At 50.6% G+C, this 26,530-nt stretch overlaps 1 long non-coding RNA gene across 7 annotated transcripts; it reads right to left on the bottom strand.

The window, feature by feature from the left end:
- Positions 1 to 26,530, bottom strand: LOC132246628 (uncharacterized). Of its 7 annotated transcripts, none has more exons than XR_009457996.1 (5): positions 26,480 to 26,530; positions 24,119 to 24,285; positions 19,849 to 19,930; positions 7,694 to 7,818; positions 1 to 1,653 (listed from the first exon to the last, which is right to left on the bottom strand). It is a non-coding gene; the product is annotated as an uncharacterized LOC132246628 (long non-coding RNA). The 7 variants fall into 7 exon arrangements; XR_009457998.1 differs by having other exon boundaries at positions 26,473 to 26,514; XR_009457999.1 differs by lacking the exon at positions 26,480 to 26,530 and adding an exon at positions 26,434 to 26,458.

Genomic DNA, 26,530 nt, shown 5'->3' on the forward strand with positions numbered 1-26,530 from the left:
TGTATTTTCATTTGTTCACTTTATTTGTTATACCATTTCTCTTCACATAAGATCTTCCTCTGCCCTGGTAGTTCATGATTACATTCCCTAATGCATTAGCACATTGACATCACATGCATGCAGTACTTGGGAGGGGAGGAAGTTTGGGGGGCAAGAGTAGGGAGCTGAGGTGTGCATACAAAATGGGGAAGGGGCTTGCCATTAGCAACCAAAAAATAAACATACTGGAAGTAATTAAGTAGCTCCCAAATCAGGCACTTGAAAGGGGCATAAGAACAAAAGATGTGCCGTACTGGGTCAGACCAATGGTCCATCTAGCCCAGACCCTGCTCCAGCAGTGGTAGAAATGTTCACTATAGAGGTAACGAATTGAACTGGATATAGCTAGTGCAGTGGTTCTCAACCTGGATCGATTGGAGGAACCCCTCAGAAAACATCAGCTCTTCATTTTCACTCTTTTTTAACTACTGAAAAACAACACAGCAGTTTTCTGTTGCAAAGAACTCAAAAAGACCACAACTCTGGATTTCTGTTGGAAATCTCTGGGTGCATCTTGTGAATCAGATTTGCCCACCTAACGGTGCTGATAGGTGTGGTACCCCCGGCTCCCTCGAAAGGATCTAGCGTCCTGGTGGGGGAGATTTTGAGGGGCTCAATGTGAGTACCCTTTGCTATAGATAGGTTCATAAGTGGGATACCTAGGAGAGCAGGGTGAGTTGATATTACAGTCTTTTAACAGTTTTGTTGCCGATGTGGCACACTGCACCTGAAGGTCACTGAAGAGGCATGGAGGGAGCTGGAGGAGGAAAGCAAGAGTCCCAGGGAGAACAAGGGAATGGCAACGGCACAAGAAAAACTGAAGGGAAGCGTCTGCTGTGCTGGCTGGGACATGGCACTCCTCCCTCTCCCCTGTTGGTTTATAAAATGGCATTTAAAGATTTGCTTTTTGGGAATTGGCTTATAGGTATCTGTGTATGCATGGGAACGGTTCAGAAAGGGCAGCAGGGGTTACCTGGTCTCTAGGAGTGTGGGTCACACAGTCACAGCTGCGGGAGCAGACAGGTTGTCCAATGCACGAAGGCCAACAAGGAGGCAGGGTCTCAACACCGCTTGGAAACCCATGCCAGGGTTGGCTGTAGGGGTCCATCAGGTTAGAGACCAAACAAAACTTTCTGGGGAGTGCCAAGGAAGAGCTTTCCTTGGAAGAGGCTGATTCCTTACATAAGCTCATAAGTAGTAACTTCAAGTTGGGATGGGATCCTGGTTTGCTTGCAGGTCTCAAGTAATGAGACAATGGAGTCAGACAACCATCTGCCCCAACCTACTGTAGCAGTTGAAATTCAAGCCGTTGGGAAAAGGTTAAACAACTGAGAGTGGTTAGGCTGTAGAAAAGGAGATGCAGGGGAGGTATGATTGAAATTTATGGGACGAGTCATTGGACTAAACTTTTAAAATGACCAGTTGGTTGAAGCACAAAGTGGGTACCAGAGCAGAAGGGAGGCACTGAGAGCAGTGCCTCGGTTTACAAGAAGTGGTGGCTCCCAACAGCAGGACCTCGAACGTGTGTCACACAGGACGGGACACTGGCAGGAACCTGTTACGATCCCCCAGATCAAAGGAGAGAACAGAATGAGTTGTTCCTGAAGTGCCGATCTGCAAAGTGAAGAAAGGGAATAAATATGCATTACCCACAGGATATACAGAGACAAGTAGGAAAACTAGTTCTGAAAATTTGAGATCATTTTCTAAAACAAAAGACATCTCATCCATTACAGAGTAACATGGTTTTAGACCACATTGAGATGATGGCTGGAAAGAGGTTGTTGGAAACATGCTGGCTACACACCATGACCTCACTATCATGATTTTGGAAGAATGGAAAACGTGTCCAAACAACTCCCAATGCTAAAAAAAGTAAATTTATGTTTGGAAAATGTGGGAAAATGTTGGGAGTTTTTCAAAAAGGGTTACTATAAAGTCTTGAAATCTCATTTCCTCATTACTTTCCTTAAAAGTCCAGCTTGGTTAAGAGGGGAAATGGATAATACAGGTGGCAGGGCAAAGGAACAATAGGGAGATTTTAATGCTCAAAGGAAAAGGAAAGAGAGGAATGAGGACGTCCCGTTATATGACTGTTAACAATCATGCAGGGAGCCGGAAGCAGAGGAAGCCCTTGGGCTTTAAAACTGTATTGACTTGCCGCAGCTGCTGTCCATGCTGACAGGAGTCAGGGGCAGTAGGACCAGGAGGAGCCTCAGCTGGACTAAGTAGCGCAGCCCGTCCCACCCCCAGCAATTGCACTCCCTGCCTGCAGCACCCCCCTGCTAGGGGGTGTGTGTGTCTGGTCTGGGCGTGTCATGGGGGTGTGTGTGGGGTGTGTAGCCAGGGGCAGAATGGGTGGATGGGTTTGGCTGTGGAGCCAGGAGCACAGTGTGTGGGTGGGTGGGGGTGTGCAGCCCAGGGCACAGTGGGTGGGCGTGTGTGTGTGTGTGTGTGTGCAGCCAGGAGCAGAGTGGGAGGGTGGGTGTGCAGCTAGGGACATAGTGGGTAAGTGGGTGTGGGTTTGCAACCAAAGGAAGCATGGGTGGGTGTGGTTGTGGAGCCATGGGCAGAGTGTGTGGGTTGGTTGTGGGTGTGCAACCAGGGAAGGGTGGGTGGGTGGATGTGGGTGTGCAGCCAGGGGCAGAGTGGGTAGGTATCATAGTATCATAGTAGCTAGGGTCAGGAGGGACCTGAACAGACCATCTCGCCTGACCCCCTGCCACAGGCAGGAATGAATGCTGGGTTCACAAGGCCCCAGACAGGTGATCGTCCAACCTCCTCTTGAATTTGCCCAAGGTAGGGGCGAGGACCACTTCCCTGGGAAGCTGGTTCCAGATTTTGGCCACCCTAACTGTAAAACATTGCCTTCTGATCTCCAACCTAAACCTATTCTCCATCAGCTTCTTATCATTGTTCCTCGTCACCCCAGGTGGTGCTGGGGAGAAAAGGGCTCTACCTGTTTGCTGTTGATTCCCCTTGATGAGCTTGTAGGCAGTCACCAGGTCCCCCCTCAGCCTCCTCTTGCTGAGGCTGAACAGGTTCAGGTCCCTCAATCTCTCCTCGTAGGGCCTGTCCTGGGGTCTTCTCACCAAGCGGGTGGCCTCCTCTGAACCCTCTCCAGGTTTGCCACATCCCTTTTGAAGTGCGGCGCCCAGTACTGGACACAGTACTCCAACTGCGGCCTGACCACAGTCACATAGAGGGGGAGGATCACCTCTCCGGACCTGCTTGAGATGCACCTTTGGATGCATGACAAGGGCTGGCTGGCCTTGCTGGCTGCGGTCTGGCATTGGCGGCTCATGTTCATCTTGGAGTCCATAATGACTCCAAGATCCCTTTCTGCCTCTGTGCTTTCAAGAGGGGAACTCCCCAGCCTGTATGTGTGCTGTGGATGCCTTCTCCCAAGGTGCAGCACCCTGCATTTGTCTACGTTGAACCCCATCCTATTCTCATCTGCCCACTTTTGTAGTCTGTCTAAATCTAGTTGCAGCCTCTCTCTCCCTTCAAGTGTGTCCACCTCGCCCCACATCTTAGTGTTATCAGGTAGGTATGGCTGTGCAGCCAGGGGCAGCATGCATGGGTGTGGGTGTGCAGGCAGGGGCAGAGTTGGTGAGTGGGTTTGGTTGTGGACCCAGGGGTAGAGTGCGTGGGTGGGTGTGCGTGTGCAGCCAGGGGCTGAGTGGGTGGGTGTGGGTATGAAGCCGGGGGCTGTGGGAGTCCAGCCAGGGGCAGAGTGGGTGGGTGTGTGTGCGCGCATCCAGGGGCAGAGTGTGTGTGTGTGTGTGTGTGTGTGTGTGCGCGAGCGTGTAGCCGGGGCAGAGTGGGTGGGTGTGGGTGTGAGTGTGCACCCAGGGGCAGACTGGGTGGGTGGGTGTGGGTGTGCAGCTGGGGGCAGAGTGGGTGGGTGAGTGTGTGTGCTCATAGGAGGAGTCCCACACACACTCCCCACCATACACAAGCACCCACACTCCCCTCATACTGCCACACATGCTGATCCCCACATCCACACCCCCTCACACAGCCCCCCACAGACCACATACCTACCCAGACCCCACATATCCACACACATACACCCACGTGCTCCCTCGCCCCACATGCCCACACACCCACAGCCCCCCACAAACCTATACGCACCCCCCAATATACAAAACTAAAACTGCATTTCAAGCCATTGTGCAATCCCCTCTGTGTGCACGACACAAACACGTATAAACCAGGACAAAAACAGTTGGAAATCGAATTCATGAATGCTGTAGAGGTTTCCTTTTTCGAATGGAATTTGGTATTTTGCTGGCTCCAAAACGGCGCAACCCCTTGCTGGAAGGGTACTTCCGGGGGCAAGGGGACTGACATCTGGTAACAAAGGTCAGGGGTACGGGGGTGGGACTTCCGGTCACAAGACAGTGACCAGGGGGTGGGGCACCTGCCAGGGGGTGGAGCTACCCATGCAGCTTTCAACAGCTTGCCAAAACTTGATAAATCATCCTCCGCCCAAAATAATTACCCCTGGTTTACATGACCGGCCCCAAAGAGTGTGGGGTGGGGGCATGTCAGCTCCCCCTGAAATGCTCTGTCATTCACGACGGGAGATTGGCTAGTAAAGCATAAAACAGCTCTTACTGGAGAAAACCCTTTTGAAATGAGTAGGGCTGGATACCCTGAACCCTGTGGTATTAGAGCTGACTACAAAGATCTGCATCCTGTTGCTGCTGTTAATGGGTAATATTTTAAATGCGACTAAAATAAGATGGAAAGAAAGCTTGTATTAGTCCAGTTTTTAAGAAGGGCAATCAGAACAAGGAGGAAAATTATAGGTCATTTAATATACCAGCAATCTCAGCCAAAATAATGGAAAAAGGGGACTAAAGGATTTGTAGTTTTTGCTTGGTTTTTTGTTTTTTAATTATAGGGGAGACAGGTAAAACAAGAATTAAGGTTTTGCAGGTTAAAACTGGGCTTTAAAACAACCCCCAAAACCAAGGTGGATTAACCAGTAAACCAAAGAGAAGTGGTAGGGTCTCTATCCCTTTCTCTTTTCATATCTAGACTGGATGCTCGTCTCAATGTTACCCTTCAGTCAATTATTCCCCAATAACTGTGACCAGTCGTAGACAGCATACCAGATTAGACAGACCACTGGATTAGCACAGAACGGCAACTCTTCTGGTGTTAATATTTCTCAAACTAGTAGTTCAGTTGAAAAGAACAGAAGAACAGTTTTTCACTTACAACATATATTTAGGAATTAACTTAGTGTTCAGTATGCTGGACAAAAGGAGCACTGAGTTTAGCACCTTGGTTTCATTTTCCTCAAGCCTTTTGTACTGCAAGAAGGAGAAGAAACCCACAAAACACCTCTGGAAACACAGCACTGACCAAAGCAGCACTTTTCTTCTTAGTACTTCTTCTTGTAATAGTGTGATTATGCATCTATTCTTTATCTCTATTATGCAGGAAAACTCTTCAGAACCTGCCTCTCTGGTTTCCCACTCAAAATCCAGTTTTTCACATCACAAAACATGTGCAGAGCCCAGGCCCATGCTGGGCCTTATCTGGATACACGGGTCACAGCCACATAGGGAAGGAGGACTTGTGTCTATGTAGTGGCTCCTAGGGGACACCACGCCTGTCCTGGGAGAGAAAACATACACTACACTTCCAGAAATACTGAAAAAAGATGTGCTTAAAAGGAGATGGCAATTACTTTTCTTCCAAAGATATCACCTGCGTTCTCCTACCTGCTACTCAAAAAGGCTAATGCCCGCAACTCTCCCTGGTTGATCTGGGCACGCAGAGACTATGCTGACCGATTGAGTGCCCCTGCCTTCATGCTCTCATAGGCTGTCTGCATTTGGAGGTGACGTCTGCACAGTTATGCTGAGAAATGGCAGAAGGGGGAGCATCATCTGCTACTTCCTCCTCTAACACACCTCTTTTCAGGGGCCGTTAGTCAGCCCCACGTGGCGCCTTATGGTTGGTGAGGGGCGCCTTATGGGTTGGTGTGGCTTCCTTGCTCCTGCCTTGGCCAGTGCGAGCAGTGTCTAGTTGTGGACAATTCATTGCAGTCTCAGTCACAAGCTCAAACGTGTCTCTGCTCAGAGGGCAATCCCAGCATGTCTCAGCCCTGGAGCTCAGGGGACAGGACTCCTTAGGACTGGGAACAGTGGAGGGTGTGTGACCACTGAGCCGCCCTGCCCGAGACTTCAGATTGCTTATGGGCAGGAAATGCCAATGCCCCGTATCCAGCGTGCAGCATTTTGCAAATGCCTTTTACGTTTGCAACTTTCCTCTAAATATCTTCTGATTGAAATGTGAAAAGGGAAAACTCCTGGTAGTAAAAATGATTTCAAATAAAAAAACCCCTAAAACAAATGAGTTTTTGTTTTAAAACCAAAGATTCCAACGTGAGCAACACACAATTTTTCAGTGAAGAGTTAAACTTCAAAAAACATACCGCCCAAGTGAGTATACTAGACTAGATCTTTTACTTTGGTTCAACGTGAAAATATTTACTTGGAAATATCACAGCTTTAGTATTTAAACACAAAGCACTTTTTTTTTTTTTTTTAAATGACACCGCCTTTCCCAGGACAGAAGGGGCAGCTAAGAGCTATAAATATTAAGTGTTTAGGGGTGCTTGTACATGTGACAGTTTAATCCTCATGAACTTAGACCGGTTTATGAAATTTAAAATGACTTGTTTTAAATCAATGCGTCAGCGTTTACAGCCTTTCAATTGAACTAAGCTCAGTGTACTATTCACATTAAATTACAGCAGAGGGAAGCACATAACTATGCACCCTGCTGATGTTTTTGGTACTCGATTAGAGCCGGGGGCACCGTTGAACCAGCAATCCCTGAGCCAACAAGGGCAAGCACTGTCCGCCTGCTGCAAGGGACCCTCCAGCCATGCTCTACGCCCACCCATGCTGGCAGCCCTTGCCCCAACTCTAGCCCCAGTTTCTCCTCACACCCCTACTGCACCCTCAGCCCATGCAGCCCCCCTCCATCCCACCACGTGCCTTGCCCTGTGCCTGCACCACAGCTTCCCCCACCCGCCTGTATAGGTGCCCTGCACCTTGCAACCCCCAGCCCCACCCAGCCTGTCTGCATGTGTGCATGCATGTGCCTGTGTGCATGCGTGTCTGTTCATGAAGGGAGGGAGAGTGTTTGTGTCCATGTGCATGTGTGTGTCTGTGTTTATGGCAGGTGGGAGAGTGTGTTTGTGTCTGTGACCATGTGCAGAGTGACACAGACCCACACACACACACAGACCCAGACCCACATAGACAGACCCACACACGCACAGACACACACTTGCCCCTCACAGGACCTTCCCCCTCCCCCACTCTTGATCACACGGAGGCAGCCCCCCGCCCTCCCTCCCCCTGCGCCCCCATCCCTTGCTGCGAGCTGCCCAAAGCTCAGTCTCGCTCCCCGCCTGGCCCATTACACTGACCTGCAGGGAGCTGCAGCCCGGCTGTCCCGTGCAGCCAGGCAGATGTGCCGTGTCTCTGCGGGCAGGTGGCAGCACCGGGACAGGGGGCTAGGATGAACTTTTTAGGGCTACAGCTCTCAAGGCCCTCCTAGTACCACTGCCCACAAAGGTGGGGGTACAGGTGTCCATACAAGCGAACAACGATTGATTCACGTTGGGCTGGGTGGACCGCATCATCTGGTGTGCAACGCAACGCATCCGCAGAAACACATTACACCCAGTTACTGAAAAAGTGCAGGTATCCTCTTCCCCATCAACCTCCAATTTTGGAGAGACATCTGGGGGACAAAGGGGTGAATGACACAAAAGTTGCAACACCGTCTGGGGGACAAAGGGGCTCATTACAAGTCTTTGAGTGCATTTCTGTTTTCACGCGATGAATCCATGGACGCATCGGTTTAATTCCTGGAGATCCAAACTAAAATACATCGGAATGTGTTTTACTTTAAATCGCCAAAAAGACTTTTAAATCGCCAGAAAAATCCACACGTGCAAACTGTAATGCCATTAAATTGGCAAAAAAAAGGCAAATTTCATCATGGGAATGAGCATCCTAGGAAAGAGAGCTAGGCTGGGGCGTTCTTCAAGGAGGAGGGTCTGTTTTTATGCTGGTTCTCAACTTCCTTTTTGACCTTGTTTTGCTCTCCTGGTCTCTTTTCTACATTATTTTATTACCTGATGATTAGCTGCTCTGAGCCTTTGTAGGAAAAGTGGCCTCGTTAATGCCAAGTGGCCGGGGCGCCCTACTGTGTAGAGCCCAGTGCCAGAATGGCGCAGGTACAAGGGCCGGAGGGCCCAGTGCCAGAGGGGCACAACAGAGAGGGACGTGAAAGGGACCCAGCTTCAGGCTTGGAAAGGGCTCAGTGAGTCAACCGTTCGTATTATATCTGTGAAGCATGGGGCATGGTAAAGGGGAGGATTTGGAGCCACGCAATTATCCCATAAGGCTTGAGGAACCGTCTGGGAGCGGGGTCCAGTGAGCCAGTATGGTCTAGCAGGGTTTAGTGGGATGGGGAACTATGCAAAGTCTTGTGGGCATCCTCCCTATTTATCACTTTACCAACAAGGCATGGGGGGAAAAATAAGGCACCCTTGGGTTGGAGCTGGCCCTGTCATGGGAATGTCATGGCCAACCCTAGGACGCCCACTTGCCAAACTGGTCTGAAATTTTCCTTCTAAAACTTCTTTAATCCCAGCTGTTTCTGTGCTGTGGCCCTCACGGGCTTGGGGCTTGCATGTGGGATGCCTGCCATGGATTTGGGAGTATCTGAGGCCCCAGGCTGAAGAGTCTGGGAGGGAGGAGATTTGGCAGGGCAGGGGTAGCAGCACGCACACTTGAATGACTGAGCTGTGCTCTGCTGATAGAATTTGGAAATGGTCTGGCTGATTTGGCCTGAGACAAGAACGTTTAAAAAATAAATTAATAATAATAAAAATGCCCCCACCTCAGCTAAGCTTTGGGTCAGGATCAGTGTTGCTGAGTTTTTTCCCCCCTGCCCAAGGGGAGCCTTTCCCTCCCCCATAAGCATGCAGAGCTGCTGGTGAGATCAGCTAACATCAGTGTGGGTGTGTCTACATGTGCAATTAATGTGCACAAAAAAATCCAGGGCTTATTGCTCCAGCGTGTTTTTGCTCCTGGGCATGCTGTGTAAAATGTCCACCCTGGAGCAATAAACTCCAGGGGATGTTGTCCCAGGGCTTATTCCTGCACAGCACATTGAGCCCGGTCACAACAGCCCTGGCTGGCAGCAGCCCATGGCTGCTCCCACCCTGTTGCAACGCGCTGCAGAAGGGCTGGGCCGGGCATGAGCGTGCTTCATTGCAGGGCTAGCTGGCAGCCAGCCGCAGCACCGAGGCACCTTCATGCCCAGCCAACCGGGCAGCATCCGCACGTGTGTTTCTGCACACAAAAGATGTCTGCTCCCCGCCTGGCCCGTTATACAGACCTGCAGGGAGCTGCAGCCCGGTTGCAGTATTTGTATTTACAAGTACTTGCCTGCTCCAGAGTTTATTCATTTCAGGCACCCTAGGAGTGGCACCTGTGTAGACACAGACACATTTACTGCAGAGCCACGTAGACAGCTCTGCAGTAAACGTCTTGTGTAGATGCGCCCTGTGGGGGGCAAAACTGGGCCTTTTATGGCCTCATCCCAGCAGGGCAGAGGGCTGTGGCTGCCTGGGGGCTGTAGTGGGCTCTGAGGGCAGGTCTCTGGTGCTCAAGGGGCAGGAGGCTTTTCCCCCTCACTCCCACCTCCACCTGGGCCCCTGGGGTCTGCCCCAAGGGTGACAGAACAGACAGATCTACCAAACCTAAAAGGGGAGCAAGGCTAAAAGGGGAGCATATAAAAAGTGGAAACAGGGAGAGATCACCAAAGAGGAGTATACCTCCTCTGCTCGCGCTTGTAGGAAGGCAGTTAGATGGGCCAAAGCTACCATGGAGCTGAGAATGGCATCCCAAGTGAAGGATAACAAAAAAATTGTTTTTTTACATATATAGGGAGTAAAAGGAAGACCCAGGGAGGAATAGGACCCCTACTCAATAGGCAGAAGCAACTGGTGACAGACAAGGGGGACAAGGCTGAACTCAACGAGCTCTTTGCCTCAGTGTTCCTAAGCGAGCAGCACGACAAGTCTCTCACTGGGGTTGTAGAGAGGCAGCAGCAAGGCGCCAGACTGCCATGCGTAGACCCTGAGACGGTGCAGAGTCACTTGGAAGAACTGGATGCCTTTAAGTCGGCAGGCCCGGATGAGCTCCATCTGAGGGTGCTGAAGGCACTGGCCGACATCATTGCAGAGCCACTGGCGGGAATATTTGAGCACTCGTGGCGCACAGGCCAAGTCCCGGAGGACTGGAAAAGGGCCAATGTGGTCCCCATTTTCAAGAAGGGGAGGAAGGAGGACCCAGGCAACTATAAGCCAGTCAGTCTCACCTCCATCCTTGGCAAAGTCTTTGAAAAAATTATCAAGGCCCACATTTGTGAGAGCCCGGCAGGACAAATTATGCTGAGGGGAAACCAGCATGGGTTCGTAGCAGGCAGATCATGCCTGACTAATCTAGTCTCTTTTTATGACCAGGTTACGAAACACCTGGACACAGGAGGAGGGGTGGATGTCGTATACTTAGACTTCAGGAAGGCCTTCGATACAGTATCCCACCCCATACTGGTGAACAAGTTAAGAGGCTGTGACTTGGATGACTACACGGTCCGGTGGGTGGTGAATTGGTTAGAGGGTTGCACCAAGAGAGTCGTGGTGGATGGGTCGGTTTTGACCTGGAAGGGTGTGGGCAGTGGAGTCCCGCAGGGCTCGGTCCTTGGACCGATACTCTTCAATGTCTTCATCAGCGACTTGGACGAGGGAGTGAAGTGTACTCTGTCCAAGTTTGTGGATGACACAAAACTGTGGGGAGAAGTGGACACCGCGGAGGGCAGGGAACAACTATAAGCACATCTGGACAGGTTGGACATATGGGCAGAAAACAACAGAATGCAATTCAACAAGGAGAAATGCAAAGTGCTGCACCTAGGGAAGAAAAATGTCCAGCACACCTACTGCCTAGGGAATGACCTGCTTGGTGGAAAGGAAGTGGAAAGGGATCTTGGAGTCCTAGTGGACTCCAAGAGGAACACGAGTCGGCAGTGTGACGAAGCCATCAGAAAAGCCAATGGCACTTTATCATGCATCAGCAGATGCATGACGAACAGATCCAAGGAGGTGATACTTCCCCTCTATCGGGCGCTGGTCAGACCGCAGTTGGAGTACTGCATGCAATTCTGGGCACCGCACTTCAAGAGGGATGTGAATAACCTGGAGAGGGTCCAGAGAAGGGCCACTCGTATGGTTAAGGGTTTGCAGGCCAAGCCCTATGAGAAGAGACTGGGGCACCTGGACCTCTTCAGCCTCCGCAAGAGAAAGTTGAGAGGCGACCTTGTGGCTGCCTATAAGTTCATCACGGGGGCACAGAAGGGAATTGGTGATGTTTTATTCACCAAGGCACCCCTGGGGGTTACAAGAACTAATGGCCACAAGCTAGCAGAGAGCAGATTTAGATTGGACATTAGGAATACTTCTTCACGGTTAGAGTCACCAAGGTCTGGAACGGGCTCCCAAGGGAGGTGGTGCTCTCCCCTACCCTGGGGGTCTTCAAAAGGAGGTCATCTAAACCCAGCACTCTTTCCTGCCTGTGCAGGGGTTCGGACTCAATGATCTATTGACGTCCCTTCCGACCCTAGCATCTGTGAATCTAGGAATCTATGATGCAAGCAATAGGAGAGGCTAATATTGCCACTTATGGACAAATACAGAACAACAGGGAAGAGATTATTGGTGACTACATCGATATAAAACTGAACCTCATTAGGAAGGGGAGAATACAGATAGTCATTTTGAAACAAGCTGTCTCTTCCCTTTTCTGACCTGTGAGCAGAACTGTGGGACAGAGGCAGGGCCCAAATGGACTGGAAGCTGATTAGGGATGACTCTCTGATAGCTGTTAATCTAAAGCTGGGATTTCCCTTCATCACTAATGGGCCTGTGGACTCAGCTCCTGGTCTACAGAAAGGGATTCCTTTTGCACAGCGAAGCACACGTCACCAGGAATCAGAGCGGAGAAAATTTTGTCAACTCCATGGCTCGAACGACACTATTTGCAGACACTTCTACCCAAGCTAAATTTTATGCAGCCTAAGGCTATTCCAGCTGGGGAAATATATTTCTGACCTTTTAGGCTTTGGCAAAGGAAGACAGAAGGTGATGAACAGGGATCCACAACTCAGTTCAAGGAGCTTCCAAGAAGGAGCGCTCTAAAGCTGCTTCGCCCTTTGCCAAAGGATCTGGTGGCAGAGCAGGGCAAGAATCTCCATCCTTGGAGGTTTTGAAGACCTGGGTAGACAAAGCCTTGGCTGGGATGATGTAGTTGGAGATAGTCCTGCTTGGAGCAGGGGGCTGGGACTCGGTGACTTTCAGAAAAAGAGAAATTGATCTCAAATGAATGACTTACAGAGAATCAACAGCAGCCCCCTGCTCCTTGCAGCCGCTGCACCCCCACCTGCCACCACCCCCCACCACTGCTTTGCAGCTCCAGGTCTGGTCTGGCCGCAGGGGAAGGAGCACGGTGGCACTTCAGCCCCAGCCCAGCCATCCAGCAGTGGTAGCTCTGGCCCTGGCCCTGGCCCTAGAGCGGCCGCTGAGGAGCTGGGCCGAAGCGATGATGTGCCCTGAAGCTGGAGCCTCAGATGCTGTCGGGGAGGGAGCAAAGACGACGTGGGAGGCAGCCAGCCTGGGGAGCAGGCATGCAGGGAGCAAGTGCTAAGGGAAATGGGCACTGAAGGGGGCAGGGGCAGGGTATGCAGGCACTGGGGGAGGGGAGAGCAGGTGGCAAGTGGGGGCAAGCTGGGGGGAACAAGTAGCAGGGGGCCAGGGTCAAGTCACTTGACTCTCCTGCTGCCTGCCCCACTCCCCCCGCATGCCTGACTTTCCTCACATCAGCAAGGGGGAGGGGGAGAAGAAATTTAAGATAAACCTCCAGTAGTCAGGTGCCATACATGGAAAATTATAACCAATTTATAAATTTCCCATGTCTAGAATCAAACTGGGGCTTGTCTTAAATTCAAATGCGTCTTGAACTCGGGTAAATATGGTAACTACTTGGATGGATGGAGGGGATGTAGTGGATAGTGTGAATCTGGACTTCGGCAAGGCTTTTGACCATTCCCGCATGACCTTCTCACAAACAAACTGGAGAACCGCAGGCTGGACAGGACTGCTAGACAACTGGCTCAACAGCCACAACCAACGGGTAATCATCAACAGATCCATGTCAGAGTGGCAGACGGTTTTGAGTGAAGTCCCACTGGCATCTGTCCTGGCTCTGGTGCTGTCCAGTGTGTTCAGTGATCATGTGAATACTGGCATAGACAGCTTCTTGAGCAAATCTGCAGACAACACAACACTGGGAAGGACTATGAAGTATTGGAGGAGGGGAGCCCAATTCCGAAGGATCTCACCAGATTGGAAAGCGGAGCTGGAACGGGCAGGATGAAGTTCAGTGCAGACAAATGCAAGGTGCTGCACCTCGGGGAGAAGAATCCAAAATACCAATTCAGAATTTGACACCTAGCTGGATGGCAGCACTCAGGAGAAGGACTGGGGAGTCCTGGTAGATCAAAGACTCAATACGAGTCTGCAGTGGGATGCAGCTGCACAGAAGACCAATGTATTTTTTCGACGCATCGACGGAAGCAGTAGGTGCAAGTCACGGGGACTAATAGCAATAGTTAGGCTTCTCTACTCGGCACTGGTTAGGCCTTACTTGGAATACCACGTGCTGTTCTGGGCTTCGCATGTTTAAAAGGATGTGGAGAAGTTAGAGAGGGCCCACAGGCGGGCGACAAAGAAGATCAAAGGGCTTGGAAAGCAAATCATATGAAAAGAGGATGAACGAGCTAAGCATATTCATCTTGCCGAAAAGGCACTTGAAGAGGGGGCGTGATAGGATGTGGACCAGTGGCCTGAATTGGTGCAAAGGTTTAGACTGAATCTCAGGAAAAGCTTCTTTCCAATGAGGCAGTGGAACAGACCCCGAGACAAGTTCGGGACTCTCCATCCCTGGAGGTGTTCAAGGGGAGGCCAGGTAAGTATTGGTCAGGGAGGATCTAAGCATAGCTATTCCCATGTTCTGCTCTGGGTATTTCCCAAGCTGCCGGGCTTTCCTGCTTGCCACATAGGGCCAGGAAGGAAGTTTTCCCCCCTCCTGCTGCTACATGTGTCACGAGGATTTTCTTCAGCTTCCTCCGAAGCACTGGCTGTCGGCTGCCGCCCAAGCTGGGGATTTTGACTGGGTCTTAAACCTGGAGGTTTCTGATTACAGGCTCTTGCCCATCCTTCCAGGATCAGACCCATTGCCACATTTGGGGTCAGGAATTTCCCCCATTGTCAGGTTGGTATGGACTGCAGGGTTTTGCCTCCTTTTGTAGCAGGGACTGGGGCCCGCTGCCTGGGATCTCTGTAACATATCTGAACAACCTTGGCAGGAGCAGGGCACAGAAAAAGAGGCAATGTTAAGGTGCAGCATTGAAAGGAGAAATGTCAGGCTGGAAGCAGATTACTAGCAGAGTTCCCCAAACATCAGTTGAGGAACTGGTCTTGATTAATATTTGTATTAATGCCAACTCTGCTATCCTTTCACCACGATTCTCCAGCATTGTTGTATCAAGAGATAATGAAAAAAAGGGTTACATTCAAACTTAGCTTTACTCACGAGAGTTTTGATCTCATAATGCATCTTTCTTTGCAGCCAGGGCATCGACAGAATCTGGCTACATTGCCGGCTTCATCATCATGTCCAAAAATGAGAGCGTGGCCAAGCTCATGAGCCGAACCAGCTGCATTATATACATTCTCGTTATGGCTGAACTGTACACAGTCAGACACAACACAAAGATGAAAAGCACTTGGAAATAATTGCATATTGACTCGGAAAGTCTCGGGGAGAGCTCAGCTCTAAAAATATGTAAGTATGATTTCCACAGCAAACATGACGGCTGCATGAGCAAGTGGCCAGTTTGAGTAATTACAGAATCCCACGGGAGAACTCGCACAGAGAAAGATTAATTCTTTAGTGGTGTCCTAGGACGTCTCTTGGCACAGGAAGCCTCCTGAGCAAGTTTGCAGACCTCCTCTTTCCACAGTCCTGTATCTGTCGTTGGTGAAAAGTAAGGGCCTTTTTCTGGTGATCTCTTTTATTGGACCAACTGTACAGTCAGGAGAGACATTAGACCAGGGGTGGGTGAAATACGGCCTGCTGGGACCCACAGCAGGTCTTTGTCTGGCCTGTGGCGGGTCCCTCCATCCTGCCTGGCTCAGGCACAGTCCAGTTCTGACGCGTCCTGCCACCCCCGGGCATGCAGCGTGGCTGGGGCAGCTCCACAGCTCCACTGCCTTTCTAGGCAGCCCAGCTTGCAGCGGCAGCTCCTTCCGGCTGTCACTGCCACTGCCCTCAGCCCCGTGGTGCCAGCGGGGACCAGCACTGCACAGTCCCGACACGCTCTGCCCAGGCTCAGCAGCAACACACCCTCCCCACTAAACCACCATACCCACCCACCCACATCCACACACACAGGTCCCTCACAAACCCCAGACCCCATGCCCCTCTACACCCCCACAATATACAAGAGTAAGACTTCATTTGAGCCATCATGCCATCACCTCCATATACGCCACACACACTCCCTGCATGCAGCAGACACTCAGTAATACTGAGCACTCTGTGAGCTTCACTACTATGGGCAGCCCCTGCACGGAGGGCTCAGAGCGCTTGGTTTTCAGGAACACCCAACAAATGCATCTGCTTCTCGACCTGGGACCAGGCAGTATCCAGGGCTTGCATTTCCAGGCAAAAGCCATCAAGTGCATCTTTCCAGGGTTGGGAACTTCACGCCTATTCAGGGCCCTAGTGTCAAGGCAAACAAACTTGAACTCTTTCTCCGACGGATAACTCCTTAGGTAGACGAAGAAAATGCTGTGGATATAGTGCACCTGGACTTCAACAAGGCTTTCGACAAGGTCCTGCAGGACCATAAACAAACTGGAGAAACGTGGTGTGGACAGAGCTACTAGGAAGTGAATAGACAGCTAGCTCAGCAGCCAAAGCAAAGGGAAATTATCAATGGATCCCCGTCAGAATGGCAGGAGGGTTCATGGGGAGTCCAACAGGGGTCTGTCCTGGGCCCGGTGCTGTTCAACACATTTGCTAATGGTTGGGACGCTGGCACAGGAAGCTTCCTGAGCACGTTTGCAGACAACACAAAACTGGGAAGGATTGTGGACACGTTGGAGGATGTGAGGGAGTGCAATTCAGAAGGATCTTGAAAGATTGGAAATCTGTGCTGGAGCTAACTGAATGAAATTCAGGGCAGACAAATGCAAGATACTGCAACTTGGGAACAAGAATCAAAAGCACAAATGCAAAATGGGTGACACCTGGCTGGATGCCAGCACTACAGAGAAGGATCTGGGAGGCTTGGTAGATCCCACACTCAAATGAGTCTGCAGCGTGATGTAGCTGCACAAAAGGCACATGCATTTTAGGGCACATGTAGTTTAGGGATTCATCAATACAAGCATTAGGTGCAAGACCCTGGAGGAGATGGTGCCTCTCTCCTCAGTACTGGTCAGGCCTCGTCTAGAGCACCGTGTGCAGTTTTAGGCTCCACGTTGTGACAAAGATGAAGTTAGAGAGGGCCCAGGGGTGGGCGACAAAGATGGTAAGCAAGTCATGGGAGGAGAGATGGCCTGACGCAGCAGGAAAGTAAGATTAGCTTGGATAGCAGGAAAATCTTCTTCACTCTCAGAGCAGTGAGACAGTGGCAGGGACACCTGGAGGAGCTGTGGATCCTGTCACTGGAGATGTTCGAGAAGAAGCTGGACACCACGGCTCGGGAATGATCTAGGTGCAGGGATGCCTCGTTCTATTATGGATATTTCCCCGGCTTCTGGGCTTTCCTGGTTGCCACATGGGACTGGGAGGGAATCCCTCCACCACCCCACTACCCCCTCACCCACCCTTTCTGCTATGTGCGTCAGGCTTTGTTTGATTTTTGGAAGCCTTCCTCAGAGGCATTGAGTGTTGGCTACAGTCAAGGCTGGGGGTTTTGGCTGGGGCGTGCCAGTGCTCCTGCTGGAGCTTAAAGCTGGTGGGTTCTGCCTAGAGGGTCTTGTCCCTCCGCTCACGGTCACACCGACTCCTATTTGGGCTTAGGAAGGAATTTGATCCCATGGTCAGACTGGTATGTGGGGGGCGGTGGGGGCGCGAGACGGTTGCCTTCCTCTGTAGTAGGGGGCATGGGAGATCTCTCAAGTGAATATTAACATTTTGCAGAAGCAGGACGTTGGCCGCCACGTCCCCCATGTGTTACCTGTGGCAAGTTAGGGCCTTATGTCTTGTGTGGTGTTAGGGTTGGGGGTAGTTTTACTGAGAGGTTGCATTATGGATCTGCATAGGGGGGCTCAGATAAGGACAATTCGCCTCAGGCAGGGGGTTGGACTAGGTCACCTATGGAGATCCCTCCTAGCCCGAGTTCTGTTCTGCGAAATCCAGGCAGGGTCGCTACGCGTTCAGCCAGACTGGGCCAAACTGGACAGGTTTAAAATGCGACCTGAGGAAGGGCACTTGGGCAAGAAAAGACTGTTCAAAACCGCAAGGCTGAATCGATTCAACCTTGCAGATTAGACTGAACCAATAAGCAAGTGAACAGATGTTCATTTTGATTCTGGAAATGCAGCCATATGTCTGCAGTGCTCAGGCCAGAAACCGGGGGAAGCTACGGCATGTTTCCCTGCCTGGCTGGAGCAGACAGCCTGCACAAGGCTAGCCCTCTCACCCTGGGGGGTAGCGGGGTGCAGGGGGGGTTGAGTTAACTTGAATTGGGAGGGGAACTGGGAGAGAAGTTCAGTAAACCAATTTCACCTAAATAAATTCAGGCTGATATTACATTCATCCAGGTTCATCTTAAACCGGATTTGGCCATTTTGAAAGCAGTTTACGTGCACTGAACTTCTGTCGTGTTACAGATTTGAACTGGTTTCCAATCACTTATAACTTCTGTCCCTAGCCTCCATGACCAAAGGCTTGTCCAACAGGTCTGCCAACTATGCACTGGCCCAACAAAAGATATCACAGAAATCCTTGACTTTTTAAAATGAAACGTTGGGTTTAATGAACAACCATGTTTAAGGAAACTCTTGGCTCAGAAAATTTCCAATTGTCTGTATTGAAAAACTGCAGAACTTGGTATACAACCTATTTTGCTTCATGATGCTACTGCCAGACATCTGGAATGGAGAATACCAGTATACGGCAGGAAAATTTGGGAGGGGGTGTATGTGTCAGGTAGACTCTCTAGCATGAGAACTGCATGGCGTGGACGCGAAACAATAGCCTTACAAATGCCAGCTGTGGACACACAAAGCATATAATCTGGGATAGGTTTTTACCTGTAACAGAACGGGCCTTCAAATCTAGAGAGACAAGGTTCTTTGGATAGATGTGAAATCTTAAGCTATCAATTTAGTTGGTCTAATAAAAGATATGACGCCTTCCACCCAAACAACCTTGTCTGCCTGTGGCCTTAGATCAGCATGGTTACAGTCAACAACACTTCAAATCTAGTCTCCCAACTTGGGCCAACTTATTATAAGTTTGACTGCTTTATTTACCCGGTAACAAGGCCAAAACTGAACTTTTTTTCTTTCCTCAGTCTCTCCCCACCTATTTTGTCAGAGCCAACAACACCATCATCTTCCTCACAACCAGGCCAGGAACCGGAGGCATCATCCACCGTTCATTTCCCTGTTCCACACGGCCAAGACATACTCCCATATTACTACTTCCTCTACAATACCTCCAAAAGCGGAACCAGAGTTTTCCCTGCACAACTAAGTCTGTTATGAAGACACTGAACACTGGGAGCTGTAGTGCTTTCTACCAGCACATCTCACTTGAGTCAGCCACACTTCTTTCTAACTTGCAAACCAGGTCCTTTACTTGAAGGCTTCTCAGCAAAGGAAGTCAAACAGAAAAACTTCCCTCTTCCCCCTCCAGGCTAATAAACAGTACTCAGCCTTTCTCCCTCCAGGCTGTAACACAGACAGTGCCTTCCTCAAGGCTACCAAGGCTCTCCAGCCTCATCAAGTTCCTTCTGCCTCCTTCATCTCGTTCAGCTAGCCCTTGTCAATGTTTCCAGCTGGGCATCTGACCCATGGCCTGATCCCCTCCAGCGCCACTTCATCAGCAAGCTGGGCTCGCTGCAACATCCAGGTACTTCAAGGGTTTCTGCTGTGTCATGGCTTCACCCATCTCCATCACTGCAAAAATCTTCTCCCTAGCCTTTTTCAAAGTGTCAATGATACCTATCCAGGTGTTTGAAGCACAGCTACTACCACGATCTGGCTGAGCTATCCCCTGAGTGCTCTGACTGGACCAACTGCTCTCTCTCTTTGTATTAAAAATGAAATGATTAAACTGCACAACACCTAACCCACTTAACCAGAGAGCATCCTTGCCATTTTCCTTCCTTTCCTCCTACAGTTTGTCACAGTGGGTTAAATAAAAAGTTGAAGAACCAAAACTGTAAGTTCCCAAGAACAGGAATAATGTGAAAGCATCTCAACTGGCCATGCATTTGATAGAACTCAAAAATCAGGAAAACCCAAGTGCCACACCACACGGAAATGCCAGTTCAGCCTGACTGCAGAAAAGATTTGAAACAATCTGGTATCACACGACATGTTGCAAGATACTCTTTACTTACCCTAATAATACATGGTGAGGCGTCTGTGTTGCATACAGTTCCTTGTGTCACCAGTCCTAGTGTGCCTCGATAGTGTCTGCCTCTGTCGAGAAAATGCATTACAAAATATTGAATGCTACTACAATCTGCAGTTGCCATAGATTTCACAGCATCAATCAGTAAAGAAAAATAGTTGTTTTACCTCCAGAAAGAACTTTTTCTTGTTCTTCCCTGAAAATTTGTCCTCTTATACCCAAGGTCTTCAAACCTAGAGTCACTATTGATTACAATTCCCCCCTCAGGAGCAATTATACTTTTTCAGGGGTGCAGTAACAGTATTGAAAGGTGAAAGGCCGCAGGAGTCAACAAAGGATGTTTTAAATGGTACAAATGAGGTTCAGTCAGAAAGTACTGCTTCCTAATCTTTCCCTTCAAAGCAAACCAGTAGCAGCCAGTGCAGAAAAATTCTGTCCAAGAACAGGAGCCTGCACTTCAAGCTGAAAACTGCATGCGAGCCTGTTTTAATGTGTCCCAAGGGAGACATGCGTGGCAGTGCTCACCCACACAGCAGTTTGCGCACCTCAGAGACAACGGCATCATTTGAATGGACTGCGCTGCCCCATCCTCAGTCCAGCCCAGACTTGGTACCCTTGATTGCCATCTTTTTATTGCCTTGAAGAACGAATTATGAGGGGGACATTTTCGGGGTGATGGCAAAATGATGGAAGCTGTGCAACAGCAACTGTACAACAAGGACAAGGACTTTTGCAAGGTCAGGATACAAACCCTTGTTCACCACTGGAAAAAGCCACCGATGGAGAAGGAGAGACTACGTTGGAAAACGACTGCATGTTTAGCGGTACCATGCAAGTTTATTTTTCAAAAATATTTGCTGAAAAAGAAAAATAGGAGACATTACTTTCTGACTGGTCATCGTATTTTAAAATGACTTGAAACCATTTTAAAAATGAGGAGTTCTTCAGATTAGGCATTTACAATATGTAAAGGTAAGCTGTGCAGGCCAGAGTGAAACTGTTCCATTTTCTCATGCAAGCTGCCCACCATTAAGGAGAACTGGCTTATAGCTGTACAAATAATGGAGGAAGCCATATTAATTAAAAATGATAGCGTAGAAAAATTCATGAGTCTATGTATCAAGATGCAACATTGACATTCACTGGAATGAAATTCAGCCTGATGAACACAGGCAATGAGAGTCCATGCACAAGCAAGGCTATGCCTTTTAATGCTTGCTACACGAGTGGCTCAAGTCACAAAATACAGATTCATAGGTAAAAAAAAGTGTGTCAATGTTCAAGAAATGTATTCAAATCTCTAGGTTTTATCTAGTAATCAGTTATAACTAAAAGGGAAGACCTAAGAAAATCTGAAATGTTTAGTGACATATCTGAAATGTTTTACCTCCCAGAGCTTGCACAGAGTTGAGGAAGCAAACCTTCCCCAGGCTCTGAGCACTGGGGATATGGCTTGCTCATGAAACACGTGCAGAGTCCTTGGTATGGGAGACTGCAGTTGGTTTTAGGGAACTGAGAGGAAGTCTCAGAGGACATCCTGACCGATGGCACGGAAGAAGTCATAAAGGGCAAATAGGAGGACTGAGAGTTTGAGGTAGCCTGTGGCATACTTAGAAGGGCTGAAACTTTAAGGTATGATAATTGCACACTGGCGAGACTGAGACCGAGATCCCCAAGTGTTAACCTGCAAAGCTTTCCGTGGCTGTAAGGACCGCCAGGAAGCCTCTTCTCACAATCTGGGATAAGCAGTATCTATATAATTTAGTTTCCTCTATCTGCACTCCCACAGGAAGCAGAACGTGTGCAGTCAGGAGCAGAGCTGGGGGAGTCGCCGGGTCTTGCAGCCAACTTCTACAACACTTGCCTTCCTCCTTGCCTACACTGGAAGTGTGGGGGAAGGAAAGGAAAAACCACATGCAAACTGGATGTGATGGGGGAACTGCATGCTACCCAAAGAGAGGCTCTATATTCCAACGCCCGTGAAACAAGGACGTTAAGCAGGAGACATTTTGTCTCAGAAATTTCTTGGCCTGGCACTAGCCCTGAGCCTGCATGGGATGCAAAGGCAAAGGACAGTCTCATTTAAAAGCTAAACACAGCCCTAGGATATGGTAGGGGCTCCAACTTCCAAAATGTTATTCTAAATTTCTTATTTGAAAAAAAGTGGCTTGGCAATGTCCTCAAGCAAAGCTCTTCAGCAGAGAAGGCGATGCAGCCTGCCTTTCCTTTTCATAAGCCATATCCCTTCTGCCATTAAACTGCAGGTCTAGTTCAGGCTGCAGCTGCAAGCAGGTTCAAGTAGCCATTGAAATGAATCTGTAAATACAGCGCACAAGGCTACCAAATCACGTTTGCAGCCGCATTGGTAATTCTTCCGTTTCTGAATTGCTTTAACATTTATCTCCTGAACACGAATGTGCTTTTAACAGTGTGTGGACAGAAAGAATAAGAGGATACTCAGAATGGAAAGACAATATATGTTCTGGTATCAATTGTAAGTACTACTTTAGCACAATGCGGGCACGTCTACGTAAGTTGCTTACTGCGCATTAGCCTAAAAACACTGTGCAGTAGCGCGGCTGTTCAAAACCATGCTATCAGCCTGCTGTGCGGTGTTATTAGGCTAATGTGCAGTAAATATTGAAAAATAACCGTGTGCCAGCACTACTGCACAGTAACTGCAGTGACTGCGCAGTTAGTTAGTACTTCATTGAACACAGACTGAACTAAATGCGCAGTAATTAGGGTGCATTAATGAACATGGAGACACACCCTGCATCATTAAACTATGGGAATTGTGTACAAGATACAGCTATTCAGAATATCCCGGGTGCCAACAAAAACATTTAAAAAAAAACTTGGAAAGTCTCTTAAACCATCAAACTTTAGGGCAGGGGTGTCCAACCTTTTTGAATGTGGGGCCGGATCACAAACGTTTTATCACCCAGGGGGCCGGCGAGCCGTATTCAAAGACGTCACAGGAAGTGGTATCATATCAGGAAGTGATGTCACCTGGCCTTTGACACCAACGAAGTTGCAGGGGGTGACATGGTGCTGGTTGACAGACATGCATGCCTGGGTTGACATGGTGCTGCAGGACCTGCCTGGGCAGAACCGGGTCGGCACCGGCCAGGAAAAGCAGCATGCAGCAGAAGCCGGCGTCCCATGTTCTGCTGGGGATGGGAGGAGGCCGGCCAGGTCTGCACCGGCCAGCAGAAGCGACGGCAGAGCCGCGTGCTGCTCGGGACTGACCGGTGCAGGCTCGTCCCGTCCCGAGCGGCAAACGGCTCCACCGCCGCTTCTGCTGGCCGGTGCAGACCCAGCCGGGCTCCTCTCGTCCCCAGCAGCAAACGGGAAGCGGCCCCCTTCGGGCCATATGTTGTACAAGCCTGCTTTAGGGTATAACCCAAGGTTATCTAAGGGGATTAAAAAGTAACCATTTCCTTAGGAAGAAGCCACTCATAACTGCACAGGTCCTGCCCTTTCCTCTGAAACGTCCAGTGATCTTCAGTGTTGGATTAAAGCAGGGGTATCGCATTCACCTTGCCCCAGGGGTGCCGGAGTAGGTTGGATCCAGTGTGGAGACGCGTCATCTGGCCTGTAGGGCTGCTCGCAGGGCAGAAGTGTGGTGGTGGATCAAGCAGCACTAATTGCTGTGGGTCCTAGAGCCACGTTGGCCACTGCTTGTCCTGAAGTCACGTTTGGTCGACAAGCAGCCCTGCAGGCCAGGCGACACAGCGCTGCGCTCTGGATCCAGCCCACGAGGCTGGGAATCTGGCAGTGGGACGAGCGGCAGCAGTGTGAATGGCCACAACTCCTGAAGCTGTGGATATTAATGCTGCCACTGCTCACCCCACCACCCAGGACCCAGACCCACAGGCCAGACGACATGGCCCCAAAGGCTGGACCCATGCTGCTGTATTTTTGACACCCCTGGATTAGAGAGACGACTTGTATAGTGTGCTGGGGCACTTCTTATATTCCTTCAAAGGGACAAAGCCAGCTCTGCAGGCACAGAAAGTCTGAACTCTCCTCGTTTCAGATGCAAAACCATAACATCCCAATATTGGAAATAGCAAGTTTGGTTACATAAATGAAAATGCCTTTTTAAGCTTTCATAAAAGTGGAGGAATGTGCGCTGCCATTGCGGCTGTGCTCTGCGGCAGCAGTGCTGCCGCCACGGGCCAGATAAAATGGCTTGGCAGGCCGCGTGTTGGACAAGCCTGATCTACAGTCATATGAAAATGAAAGAGTACCTTACAGGAGTAATTGTGCACGGTCAAAGTGTATGCAGGGTTTAAGGAACTATCTAGTCCATGGAGTAAAAAAGTGAAAAGCATGGTCCAGCCAATGAGTAAATGTCCATTTCTGTCCACGTCTCAGTTCCAAGCAGAACAATACGAAGATTAAGTGTCTTGTACATCTGCAAATAGAACAAGCATTAAAAACAAGGTGCCATCTACTTGTGGGGTTTTACAGTAAATGATTGCCATATACTCATGCTGATGATGTTTCAGAGACCTTCTGCTTGGCCCAAGATCTTTCTGCAGTTTGTTCATGTATATTATTAGTTACAAGAAGAATATGGACTGCAGAGTATGTATTTTCATTCGTTCACTTTATTTGTTATACCATTTCTGTTCACCTAAGATCTTCCTCTGCCCTGGTAGTTCATGATTACATTCCCCATGCATTAACACATTGACATCACATGCATGCAGTACTTGGGAGGGGAGGAAGTTTGCAGGGCAAGAGTAGGGAGCTGAGGTGTGCATATAAAATGGGGAAGGGGCTTGCCATCAGCAACCAAAAAATAAACATGATGGAAGCAATTAAGAAGCTCCAAAATCAGGGATCTGAAAGGGGCATAAGAAGAAAAGACCCACAGTCCATCTAGCCCAGACCCTGCTCCAGCACTGGCAGAAATGGTCACTACAGAGGTAGCGAATTGAACTGGATGTAGCTAATGCAGTGGTTCTCAACCTGGATCAATCAGAGGAACCCCTCAGAAAACATCAGCTCTTCATTTTCACTCTTTTTTAACTACTGAAAAAAAAACCGAGCAGTTTTCTGTTGCAAAGAACTCAAAGACCACAACTCCGGATTTCTGTTTGAAATCTCTGGGTGCATCTTGCGAATCAGATTTGCCCACCTAACGGTGCTGATAGGTGTGGTACCCCCGGCTCCCTCGAAAGGATCTAGCGTCCTGAGGGAGAGATTTTGAGGGGCTCAGTGTGAGCACCCTTTGCTACAGAGAGGCTCAGAAGTGGGAAACCTATGTGACCTTTTCACTTAGGAAAGCAGGGTGAGTCCCCAGGGTTGATATTACAGGCTTTTCAGTTTTGTGGCCGATGTGGCACACTGCACCTGAAGGTCACTGAAGACGCATGGAGGGAGCTGGAGGAGGAAAGCAAGAGTCCCAGGGAGAACAAGGGAATGGCAACGGCACAAGAAAAACTGAAGGGAAGCAGTCTGCTGTGCTGGCTGGGACATGGCACTCCTCCCCTCCCAACTGTCCCCACGCACAGCAGCCTTGGGGTTGTCCTCACTCCCCTCCTGCCCCGCACAGGCTGCACAGGCCAGAAACACCCAACCACAGCCCCCCTCCTCGCTCCTGCCTGGCCTCTGCCAGGCCCTGCAGCCCCCGCCTGCACCCAGCGCAGCCCAGGGCCCTGTCCTTAGGTGCCTCCACTGCCCCCACTCCCCTCCCCCACGGCACCCACAGGGGACAGCCCCCCCGCTGCCCCCCACAGTGCCCTGCTCTGGGCCCCGCGCCCCACAGCCCCCACCCACGGCCAGGCAGGGCTGGCCTGTGCAGCGTGGCCCAACAGCTCCAGACACCAGTGGGGCCTCCCGCCCGGCACCTCTCCACTCCTGCCTGCAGCCCCTGCCGCACCAAACCTTGCCGCTGCCCCTCACCCTCGACCCCTGCTCCCCCAGCTGTGCCCCTGCCCGTCTCCATCAGGAGCCCCTGCTCCCCCCAGCCCTGCCACAGCCCCCCCACCCCGAGCGCCTCACTCCCCACCCGCAGTCCATGTCCCGCCAGGCCACGCGCTGCCCCGCATGCCCCATCCGCAGCCCCTGCCCCCCCAGCCCTGCTGGTGCCCCGCACTGCCCACCCACAGGTGCCCTGGCTCCTTTCACCAGGTGACATCAGAGACCCTCAGGTGGGAGTCACTCCTGCTGCCGCCCCGCCCCGTGTTAACCCTTTGGTGGCAGTAACCACTGCAGGACCCACAGAGGGGGCGGGGCTGCTCCAAGGGCAGGCGACACCCCGTCCACCCCTGGCTCCTGCCTCAACTTACCCCCCACCCCCCACGCCTCCACTTCTGCCAATCCGCTCCAGCCCCTGCCTCAGTTTCCCCTGAACCCCTCAGCCCTGCACCCGCTCCCGGGGAGACCCCCCACAGCTCCCAGCAGTGCTCCCGCCCCAGCTCCAGCCTCAGTTTCCCCAACCAACCCCGGGCCTGCAGGCCCCGTCCCGCACAGCTCCGCGGTGCCCCGCGCTCCCGACCCGCAGCCCCGCCCATGCCGGAGCCCCGCCCCTTCACTCGCAGCCCCGCCCCTTCACCGCAGCCCCTGCCCGCCCAGGCAGGCCGATGCGCCTCACTCTGCACCCAAAGCTGCTGCACCGCAACCCCCAGCTCTTGCCCCGCAGCCCCTGAGCC

This window comes from Alligator mississippiensis, chromosome 16 (assembly GCF_030867095.1).
Source record: "Alligator mississippiensis isolate rAllMis1 chromosome 16, rAllMis1, whole genome shotgun sequence".
NCBI classification, from domain to species: domain Eukaryota; kingdom Metazoa; phylum Chordata; order Crocodylia; family Alligatoridae; genus Alligator; species Alligator mississippiensis.